The following is an 11,683-nucleotide window of genomic DNA, read 5'->3' as shown; positions in this document are numbered from 1 at the left end:
AATTGAATTGCATTAAAAAAATTTTCCCCTCTTTCTAAGAGTACTTTTATATATGTCTCATTGCTTTTAATTGAGTTTTAGGACTACACTATCAAAGTGTAAAGGTTAAATTTAGGGTTGAGACTGAATGTAATAATTATTTGGTCGCCAAGGATTTTATTTATAAAATCCTAAATGAAAAACACTCAAGTCAGAATGGAGTTTTATGGTGATTTAATTACAAAAAGAGGAAGAAATTAAGAGAGAGAGAGAGAGAGAGAGAGGGAGGGAGAGAGGGAAAGGAGTTAACTCAAAACCACTCTGGCTCAGGCTGAGCCAGGAAGGAGTTTAATGCCTTGGAGAGCCAAGGGAAAGAAGGAAGTCAGTCTCTTTCACTCATGTGACCGATTTGAAGGAAAGCTGTCTGCGGGGCTCCTCCAACTTGAGCTCCAGGATCGAACAGGATCGAACTAGCCCTCTCCACAGGAAGTCATGAGAACTCCAAAGGCAGTTCTCTACCTATAACAGTCCACACCTGTGTATGCACAAGGGAAATAATTAATCTGTAAGGATTGTCTTAGGACAGTGCATACTCAGTCCTGTGCATGGCAAATAAGGCACTAACCTTTGATACCAACATTCCTAAAGATTTAGGTGCGAACTCAGGTTTCTTTGTTCTTGCCAGGCTGAGAAAAATTAAGGCCCCTAAACTTGTTGCAATTTACATCTGAACCGATGACAATACAGTGTCTTCATCCATATGTATTATGTATCTTTGCATATGAATGCCAATAAAGATGAGCAGCCCACAGCCAGCCCACCACTTTCTCTTTTTACTTTCACCCTTACCTCACCCCTATCATCTTTCACCTTGCTCTCTCTCTTTCTCTCTCTGGTAGCTTGGCCTCTGGCCATGCTCTGCTTTTCTTAGGAAGTTCCCTTTATTTCTGTAAAATACCTTTCCTTTTCTATCTCCTATGCATGAGCCGGAGTGGTCTGTACTTAAAGCACAGGTTTTAAGGGACTTTTCCCTCCTCTGATCTCTGAACTCATTCCTAATTCCCATGGTGTTGTTTTAAAGTCACCTCACTGTCTCATGTCCTTGTGAAGTGAGGGGCTGAGCTAGATCTGTGCCGCTCAATTCCCATACAATTCGGTGTCTGACTCATTTCTTACCATCCCCCCTGGATTTAGTTCCTTTCCTCCAAGGGATAATCTTCTATCTTTCCTTTCTTGTGGGGGCTGCTGGCAGACTCCCACACTACTTCACTTCCTGTGTCTCATATTTGCCAATGGTGGCTCAAATTTGGCTTAGGACAGCCCAGGGGGGCAGTCAGTTGTTTCTGATTTGTCATTTCCTAGCACATGCCCATGTAGTGTGGGTGTGCACATTCCTAGTCCTGGCTACTGACTGGGTTAATGCTTAATTGCAAAAATCAGTTTAATTGATCCCTGATTCAAGGACCTGTTATAGATTTACTTTTCCTTTACTTAGAAATTTTACACATAAGACTTTGATAGTCTATATTTCATCCAGAAATTATGTTTTTTTTTATTTGGATTAAAAAATTTTTTTTCTTATGCCAATTGATTCATATGCCTCATAACTCAGTCATGCAAAATCCCTGTGTTTTTCAATCACCCTCTTCAGGTGGGGAATGTAAAAAATCATTATTTTAAATTGCAAAGTTTTGAGAGTAATTTTAGGTTAAAAACAGAAACTGACCTGTTTGGAGGAGACACCACGAAGATGCCTCCACAGACCACAAGCTGGAAGATAAGATCCAGAGTGAACTTTGGGATGTGGTGATTTAAACTGTGTGGGATTTAAATGCATTTGTTTTGTATGTATACTTTCATGCCAAAGGGGACTTCCCCCTAACTGGATTTTTGTCAATGTGTCTAGCAATTATTGGTTTTGTTCTCTTTCCCTCTTATCCTCAAATTATTGTAATTTCAAAATTGGTATGTTTACAAGATCCAGTGGAGAGACTAGTCTTTCTCGGGCATCAGGGGAGGAGAATGTAAAATGGAGATTTGAACCCTAGACTTCAATCCCCAAGAAATCCTTGGTACTTCCCAGAATTCCCTATAATCTCACCTGAATCTCCACCTGGGTGAGATCACAATTAGTATTTAAACTGGCAGCAACACATACCTTGCCCTCTTCTATGCTCTTTTATGCTCAGCTCTCCATTGCAATGATGTAAGTAAGCTTTGAATGAGCTAATCAGCTCTAGGCATGTGGTTTTTCTTATTTTGTATTTTCTTTATTCCTTGATTTCTAATAATCCTTAATAAACCTCATAAAATATAATATTTCTATTACTAGAGACTAATTTAATTTTACAAAAGTAAACTCTTTCTAGTTTCTTTTAAGTGTTTCTTTCTTTTTAGTGACTTCAATTAACTCCAGAATAAACCTTAAAAATCATAGTACTGCATTCTTGAAATATATTGATTAATTTTTCTTTCTCACACTTTCATCTTTTCAGTACCATACCTCTCTTCTTCCAAATCATATCTTAAATCTTCTTCAGAACTAGTTTTACTGCTCACTTGAATTTTTTACTCCTAGTGCCTACTGGAAAGTTGTCAGAGTTGGGGAGCTGGATGGGTATAAACAAGTGCAGTCTTAGCTGAGTCACCAAGAATTATCACATGAGTGTCCTCCTGTTGACGTTATTATGATTGATAAACAATAAGACAGAGAAAGGGGCCCTGTAGCTTTACAGAGATACACTCTACCAGCAAGAGGATGGAAATATGTATCTCTTAAAACAGATGATAGGAAGCACAGTACCTGGCACATAGAAAACATTTAAAATTCTTATTGATTTCTTGATAAAGAGAAAAAAGGACTTAAAAACAATTTAGTCTAATTCCTGTACTTTACAGATGATGAAAATGAGACCCAGAAAGAAGGATATCACAAGCCTAGTTGGTAGGATAGAAGGTTAAATTGAGATTGACTACACTCATCTACAGATCAGCTTTAATCCTGGCACATGACTATATGCTATATTTAATTTGATCATTTTGAGCTCCTAAGCAATGTAGGGGCATGAAAGAAGTTTGTTATTAATGAATAAAATTGAAATCTCTTTCTCATTAATTAATTAGCTCAAACCTTCATCTAATCATATAATAAAAAAACTCTTCCCAATAGTAATTATTCTTATTCTACTGTATGTTAAATGAATATTAAAATAATTAAATATATGTTATTTACTAACAAATGAAATAAAAAACAAACAAGATCATAGAAAATATTTATAATATTTATTTTGACTATGAGGAAAATCATATCCAGAAGGACCTCAAACCCTTAATATGACAATACAGGATTCTACTTAAGGAAATACTTTTTCAATATTCATTTCTTCAAATATTTCTCTTGAGAATCTTCTTTAGTACAGCTGGTGGGTACAATGGATAGAGTGCCAGTCCTGACTCAGCTCCCTGAATTCAAATTTGGCCTCAAACTCTTTACCAGCTAGGTGACCCTAGGTAAGTTACTTAACCCTGTCTGCTTCAGTTTCCTCATCTTTAAACTGACCTGGAGAAGGAAATGGCAAACCTCTCCAGGATCTTTGCCAATAAAACCCAAAATGGGGTCACAAAAAGTCAGATATGACAGAAACACAACAACAACAAATATCTATGTAGGGGCAGCTAGTTGGCTCAGATGACTCTCTAGGCCTGGAGAGGTGCTTGGGTCAAATGTGGCCTCAAACACTTCCTAGAAGTGTGACCCTGGGCAAGTCACTTAACTCCAACTGCCTAACCCTTACTGTTCTTCTGCCTTGGAACTGATACTTTGTATTGAATCAAAGACAAAAGGTAAGGGTTGAAAAAAAGTCTTCGTATTTCCTTTTACGAAAAGAATTAAACTTAGTTCTTTAGGAAATAAGCTAGAATAGTTTTTCTTAAAACCTCTGTCCTTTCTTAAAGCACCATAGAAAGACTTTTCAGAATATACTTTGTTTTTGTCCTCTGGCTTCTGACAGACTTGATAGAATTTTCTTCATAAGGTTTCTCTGCAATACCACTATTAAAAACATTTCTGACAAAGGATACATTTCTTTTCACCTCTTTCCTATTTATCTTCTCCATAGATCTCATCGATCTTCATAGCTCAAAGATGAAACTGACAGCCTCCTAGACAACATAAAGAAAAATATAGATATTTTCGATTGAAGACTGTTAGGGTAAAATTTTAGGGTTGTTGACTGACCATATTATATTAGTGGTTGCCATGAATTAAAATTCAATCCCAATGAAATACTCAAGTCAGTTTGGGATTTTGTGGTGGTTTAATTACAATAGAGGGAAGAAATTTAAAAAGAGAGAGAGAGGGAAAAGGAATTAAAACTGCTCCAACCCGGACAGAGCCAGGCAGGAGTTCAGAGGCCTCGGTCAAGGGGCCTCTCTAGAAATCCAAGGGAAAGGGGAGTCAGTCATCACTCACCATGTGACTGTCTAAAAGGAAGCAGTCTGAGGAGCTCCTCCAGGCTCAAATTCCAGGGCCAAGTCTGCCAAAACTCCCAATGCCACGGAGCCAGCGATCACAGGAAGTGACGTGAAATATATAGGCAGTTCTTTAAATCACTTCCTGTGTCTCACATGTACCAATTGTGGCTTAAGCTTGGCTTAGGACATACCAGGGGGTCAGTCAGTTCTTTCTGATTTGTCACTTGTTAGCACATGCTAGCAAGTCATAGACCATCCTCCCCTACAGTTAATCCCTAAATGGGGGTATATACATTCCTGGTTGCTAGAATTCTAAAGACTAAGCAGGGTGGAGTAAATATAAAATTCACACTACCAGTTGCCAGAACAAAATTATTTTCTCAACCTTTCATTTAGTTCTTATAGATGTATTAGAATTAATATGAGCAAGCTCCAAATGAAATAATTGTTACATTTGTAAAGTAAGTTACTAGAACCCTCAAGTCTTCTGTCTCTCAGTTCTCTTCTATCTCTAAGTTCTATTTCACCTTAGTTTGAATCAAGGCTTTATTAAATTCTTGTATTGGAAGTGACTTAGAGATCTTTTGGTCTAGGCCTCCAAATTCATGTCCAAGTGCTTAAACTAGGAAAATTTTTTTTGTTTTTTTCTTTGTTTTCTTTTTTCCTTTTCCTTTGTCCTTATGTAATACATATGTATGCACATAAGGACAATTATATATATGTATATATATATAAACCCTTACCTTCCTTCTGTAAAATAGAGATTTGAACCCTAGACTTCAATCCCCAGAAATCCTGGTATTTCCCAGAATTCCCTATAATCTCACCTGAGTCTCCACCTGGGTGAGATCACAAGGAGTATTTAACTGGCAGCAATGCCTACTTTGCCCTCTTCCATTTGCAAGGATGTAGTGAGTAAGCTAAGCTCTGTGGTTTTGAATGGGCTAAGCAGCTCTAGCCATGTGGTTTTCTTGTTTGTATTTTCTTTATTCCTTGATTTCTAATAATCCTTAATAAACCTCATAAAATATAATATTTCTATTACTAGAGACTAATTTAATTTTTACACTTCTTAGAATCAATACTGTGTATTGTTTCCAAGGCAGAAGAGTAGTAAGGGCTAGGGCAAAGGAGGTTATGTGACTTGCCTAGGACCATATAGATGAAGTGTCTGAGATCAAAACAGAACTCAGAACCTCTTCCCTTGTGTACATATTTTAGTACTTGTCTTTATCAATTGAATTACTTTTTTTTTTTGCTACATAAAGTTCAAATCTCTATTATATATTATTTGGTCTTCTTTTAGGAATATAAAAATTCAAGTTTCTTTAAAGCTGTCCTGCTTGTGTGTGAAATCTCTGACCTTTCTTCTCTTATGTACATTTCAAAAACATATTTAAATGATCCACTTTTCTTTTTCTTTCAATATTTTGGTAGCCCTATTCCTAGATAAAAAGCCAATTAGGGGGCAGTCCCCTTTGGTATAAGAGTTTACATTCAGAATGAATGTGTTCCACCCCTTTAAGTTCAGTTCATTATATCCCAGAGTTCACTCTGGATCTTTTGACTCAGTGTATGGTTTCTGCAGGCTTCTTTATGGCACCTTCTCCAAAAAGATCTGCTTTCTTGATTTGGGGAGTTGGCAAGTCTCTTTTCCTGAAATTTCTCCAAAAGATTTCAAACCTTAGATTTTAGGATAATTACACAATTCTCTTGCTATTCCTTGTTATTCTCTGGTTTAGGGGCCAGTTTTATATTTGTCTTAAGTACTGAAGAAATAATGTGAAGAGATGGTGATATCCATGATAGGATACTGCGTTAGATACTTAGTTGGATGTCTGTAAGTGTCTCAGTTCCCTTTTGTTAAGGGAAGGCACAGTGAGCCTTCCTTCACTGGGGCAGCGCACACAAGCCTTGGAGACTAAATTGTATACAAAGCATCTCTGTTTATTGAGAAATCAAGGGTAGAATATGAGGATTAAAAAACAAGGATACTTTAGTTCCAAGTCCTAATCCTCCAATCCTTCAATCTATATCCATCTCACGATGGACTCTTTAGGTCTTCTGGCTACTCTCTCTCCCTGGTTCTAGTTAGTTTCCCACTAAAACCTTCTAATATACCTGACTACAATCCTCAGTTGTTGATTTAGTTATTTATCTCAGAAGTTGTCTCCATATTTTCTAAGACTGACCTCAAGATGGAGTTCACTCAGAGCTGAGTTTGGCTCTGAGGTGGGACCTTCAGAGCCCAACGAACAGGATCTTCAGGTAAACCTTCTCTCAGGCAGTGTTGGTAAAAACAGCAGGTATAGACAGGTCTTCTGTAAGATGTTCTCTCCAGTGAAAAAAGAACCTCCAAAGGCAGTTTACAGTTTCCTTCTCCCACAAAAGTTTAAGGTAGGAAAAACTCAGAAGAGAGCAGCCTTCCTTTCCCTGCTAAGGACAGGAAGTGGCAGATGCTCACTCAAACACCTTCTTCCAGCTTCCTGTACATTCCAAGAATCCAAGAATCCCTTCCAGGATTCTTAGAATGAGCTCATGCTAGTAACTGTAGAGATAGTATCCAGTATTCTTAAACTTAATCTTATTTAAGTTTATCCTTCTATAATCCCATTCTTATAGTACTTTAAATGTTATTTTTTCTATTTTTGAAAGCAAAATAAGTGTTATTTGTTTTTTAAATGTTTGTTGTAGACAATGATCTAATAAATGAGACTGAAAAGGAGTGGTTAGCTAGAGATAGGTAAGAGAAGAACAGTGTTAAAAAACAATACGGAAGAGATAATCAATAGGAAAGGCTACTTAAGAATATGTTCAAGTATGATAAAAATGGGAAAAAAACCCTCAGATTTGGCAATTAAGAGGTCATTGGTGATTTTGGAAAGGTCACTTTCATTTGAGTGATGACATTAGAAGCCTGTTTGCAAGGGAGAATTAAAGATTAAAGAGGAGATGGAAGCAATGAGTGCAGATAGTTTTTTATCTAGGATATAAAAGGATGATAACTTGAGAGGATGATTGGGTATAGTGAAGGGTTTTGTTTATTTGTTTGTTTCAAAGAATAGATTAGGGAGCAGCTAGGTGGCTCAGTGAATTGAGTCAGGTCTAGAAATGAGAAAGCCTGAGTTCAAATCTTGTCTCAGACACTTCCTGTGTGACCCTGGCCAAGTCACTTAACCCCATTTCTTAGCCCTTACTGATCTTCTGCCTTGGAACCAATACATAGTATTGATTCTAAGATGGAAGGTAGGGAGTTTAAATAAACACATAAATAAAAAAAGAAAGAATGGATGAGGCTGATTCATGCTTATAGGCAGCAAAGAAGGAAATGTAAATATTGATAAATGCAAAATTTTGAAGGGGGAAGAAAGTGAGAGTTATCTGCTGGAAAAGATAGGAGAGAATTCTCCTTAATGAAATTATTGATTGTTTCTATTTGTTCTTTGATTCCCCCCATTTTTAGCATTAGATTATTTAGTTTCCAATTAATTTTTGATTCATCTTTCTGTGCACCTTTATTGATTATAATTTTTATTGCATTATGATGTGAAAAAGATGCATTTGTTACTTCTGCTTTTCTGCATTTGGTTGTAAAGTCTTTTCACCCTAATACATGGTCAATTTTTGTGTAGGAGCTATGTTTTGCTAAAAAATAAGATGACCATTTTTCCTCCTGAAAGAATATACTCATTTTTTACTGAAGAGGGGATTCTGGGTTGTAAATCTAGATCTTTTGCCTTCTGGAATAACATATTCCAATCCTTCTAATTTTAAAGGATGTGGAGGCTGTTAGGTTCTATGTAATCCCGATTAGCTCCATGGTATTTAAATTGTTTATTTCTGACTGCTTGTAATACTTTCTCTTTGGTATGGTTTTTTTTGAATTTAGCTATACTATATAATATTCCTGGGAATCATCATTTGGGGACTTATTGTAGGAGAGAGAGGTTCCTGTCTCTTTACCCTAGCAATTTAAAGCTGAGCTGGAGCCTGTAGGTAGCTCTGAAGACATAAAGCCTAGAGAGATGGAAACTTGTTGTCACAGTGAAAGAGATCTGAGCTTAGAGTTTGGAAGTCCTGAGTTCAAATCCTACCTCAGTTACTAGTTATGTGACTTTGAGAGAGTCATTTAATCATCCTCAGTTTAAATTTTTTTTTAATTACAATTTTTTTTAAATGAGGGGGTTAGACTTAATGGCTTCTAGAGTTCCTTCCAACACTGGCTGATGAGCAACCAAAATGGTATCATGACTGTAGGCCCAGGTTGCAGGTTCAATTGTCACTTAAACTCATCAGATTAGGAAGTACTGGAGTAACACTTCTAGTGGAGATACTATATGCAGGGAAAAATAAGTCTAATGATGTTACCAGAAGACATCCTTCCCTGCATCCCTTTAGCACTGGACATATAAGCTGTCTTTCAACACAAAGACGCTAGTCACAAATTTCCCGATTGTGATACTCTTGCACACTCACTCTCCTCTCTGATGGAATCTTATATGCATTCCTTATCTATGGCATCAAAAGGTCATGGCACTGGAGGCATGAGTCACTTTGGTCCTGTGTTCCCTGTGTGTGCCCCACTCTTTTCACTGGCAAATGTATTTGGGGGACAATGTACCGAAGGCAAATGGGGGATGGATTTGCTATTTTTTCAAGCTATGCCATTTCAGTTAATGCCTTCACTGGAGTTAATTGTGTAAGTCAGCTGTTGCTTGGGTCAAATTAATAGCCTGGAGGTTCTGAGCTGTAATTTTAGGTGTGGATCCAGTGAATGCCTTTACAATCTTCATCTTAATTTCATTAAGTCTGAGAAATCTTAAATGAACTTCTAAAAATATGGTCAAGTATTTCTAAGGAAATTTCTAATTTCCTAATTTCTAAGATCAGGATATTTAATTGCAATCACTTTTATTTACATGACCAACTTCTTTTCTAGCTTCGACAATCTGGTTCTATAAAACTCCAAATTGACCCTGGTATCAGATAGGCTATTTTCTTTTCTTTTTCTTAAATTCTTTCATTTTGTCTTGGAATCAATATTGTATATTGGTTCCAAGGCAGAAGAGTGTTAAGGGGTAGGTGATGGGGGTTAAGTGACTTGCCCAGGGTCACACACCAGGCTGACAGCCTATTTTCAAGAAACCTCTTTGCTGACCCTTGTCCCAGACTAACCCATATTTTCAAGTATCCCTTGGATTATTTTTGATAGAATTAGTAGATATAATCAAGTCTTAAGTACCTTTTTGTTTTCTTAGTTTCTCCTTTTTTTTTAATCTATTACTCCCAAGCACCTTAGCTATTGCAACTCTCAGTCAGTTTAGACCAGGGATCCCCAAACTATGGCCCCCTGAGGCCATTTATCCAGCCCCCACCGCACCTCCAGAAGGGGCACCTCTTTAATTGGTGGTCAGTGAGAGGAGCACAGGATGCAAATTCATCCTGTGCTCTTGGAGTACTGTATGTGGCAGTGCTGTAAAGCACAGCATCGCTCATGTTCTCAGAACTAGGTGCCATGCAAAGGATTATGTGGAAGCACAATGGAAGACGTCAGCATGGTGACAGGCGATCTGGGGGAGGGGATTCCACACCGTGTATACTGCTGCCCGGTATAGTGGGGGCAGTGATGGACCTGTGCAAGGTGTGACAGGCCATCACAGCCAGCGCTGCAGCCTCCGCTATCCCAGACAGCGGGATACAGATTTGTTAATAGCTTTTTTTATAGTCCGGCCCTCCAACGGTCTGAGGGACAGTGAACTGGCCTCTTGTGTAAAAAACTTGGGGTCCCGTGGTTTAGACAGTGGCTAGTGTAGGTCAGTCCAAAGTGTCAGCCCTCCCCTTTCTCCAAAACTAAACACAGTATTTTGTAGTTCAGTGTAAGTTCCAGGACTGAGGTTGTGTATAACTTCCCAGATTAATCTTTCTACCTTGATTAAAGCCCATTACTATAACTACTTCGGTAGTTCTGTATTTTTTCAGGTTGACAACCTGTATTTATTTTCAAGTCTATTTTGCCATGTTTGACCCTTTCCACCATTCCATCATCTAGTGGGAACTATTTCTTAAGTCAATCCATAATTTTATATTACTCACAGATATTTCCAACTTCTTTCATTTACTGTCTCATCTTACTCCTTTTTTTTTTAAAACCCATACCTTCCGTCTTGGAGTCAACACTGTGCATTGGTTCCAAGGCAGAAGAGCGGTAAGGGCTAGGCAATGGGGGTCAAGTGACTTGCCCAGGGTCACACAGCTAGGAAGTGGCTGAGGCCGGATTTGAACCTAGGACCTCCCGTCTCTAGGCCTGGTTCTCAATCCACTGAGCTACCCAGCTGCCCCTTCTTACTCCTTTTTTAACTTAAGCTAATTCTTATGACAAGTCAGATGTCCCTTAATTTCTTTTAATGTAATTCAGAAATGAACTGTTTTCTGGGGGCATTGATGATTTGATTTTTCCTTGAAATAGTTTTTTTTTGAGGGGGGAATTCTTAATAGTCACTATATTGTAGCTCTTTTTTTTCCTGTTAGTCTTACATAACAGTATGATCTTGTTACTAATCAATGCTCAATTTGTGATGCAGGCAACCAAGGTGAAAACTTGAGGGCAGGGTGTTTTGAACCCAGGTAAAAATAAGCATGGAGCAAGGGTTGGTGTGCACATGGAATATTAAGAAGCTGGCCTTCAACTCTGACCTCAAACACTTCCCAGCTGTGTGACCTTGGACAAAGCACTTAACCCCAACTACCTATCCTTTAACAATCTCTGCCTTGGGACTGATATTTGGTATCTGTTCTAAGACAGAAGGTAAAGATTTTAAAAAAAGAAGCAGCAGCAGCTGGTCTGATGGAAACAAAGTTTGTGCTTGGGAGGAGTGATTGTAAAATAGGTGAGTTGAGACATATAGATGATATACAGTATCAAGTAGCAGTTTAGACTTGATAAGCCAGGTGAAGAGAAGCAGGTAGCATTTTTATAGTGGCTTCTTTGTGTTAGGAACTGTAAACACTTTACAGATACAGGCAGCATGGCATTTTAGAGTACTGAAGAGTGGGCTTGGAGATAGGAAAACCAAAATGGGAATTCTGTTCTTGATCCTCAGTGTAACAATGGGCAAATAACTTCTTTGAACCTTTCCCCTCATCTATGAAACTAAAAACTCTAAGAGCTATCTCTAGTACCTACCTGAGTAGGGATATGAAGCTCAAATAAAACATTTTTCAAACCATAAAG

At 37.9% G+C, this 11,683-nt stretch overlaps 1 long non-coding RNA gene across 1 annotated transcript; it reads right to left on the bottom strand.

The window, feature by feature from the left end:
- Window positions 1–202: 202 nt before the first annotated feature.
- LOC130453718 (uncharacterized) lies at window positions 203–6,959 on the bottom strand. Its single transcript, XR_008911235.1, has 3 exons — window positions 6,645–6,959; window positions 4,072–4,140; window positions 203–514 (listed from the first exon to the last, which is right to left on the bottom strand). It is a non-coding gene; the product is annotated as an uncharacterized LOC130453718 (long non-coding RNA).
- Window positions 6,960–11,683: the final 4,724 nt, after the last annotated feature.

This window comes from Monodelphis domestica, chromosome 1, assembly GCF_027887165.1.
Source record: "Monodelphis domestica isolate mMonDom1 chromosome 1, mMonDom1.pri, whole genome shotgun sequence".
In the NCBI taxonomy this organism is placed as follows: domain Eukaryota; kingdom Metazoa; phylum Chordata; class Mammalia; order Didelphimorphia; family Didelphidae; genus Monodelphis; species Monodelphis domestica.
The sequence above is the reverse complement of the archived record's forward strand: the minus strand, read 5'-3'. Positions and strand labels throughout refer to the sequence as shown.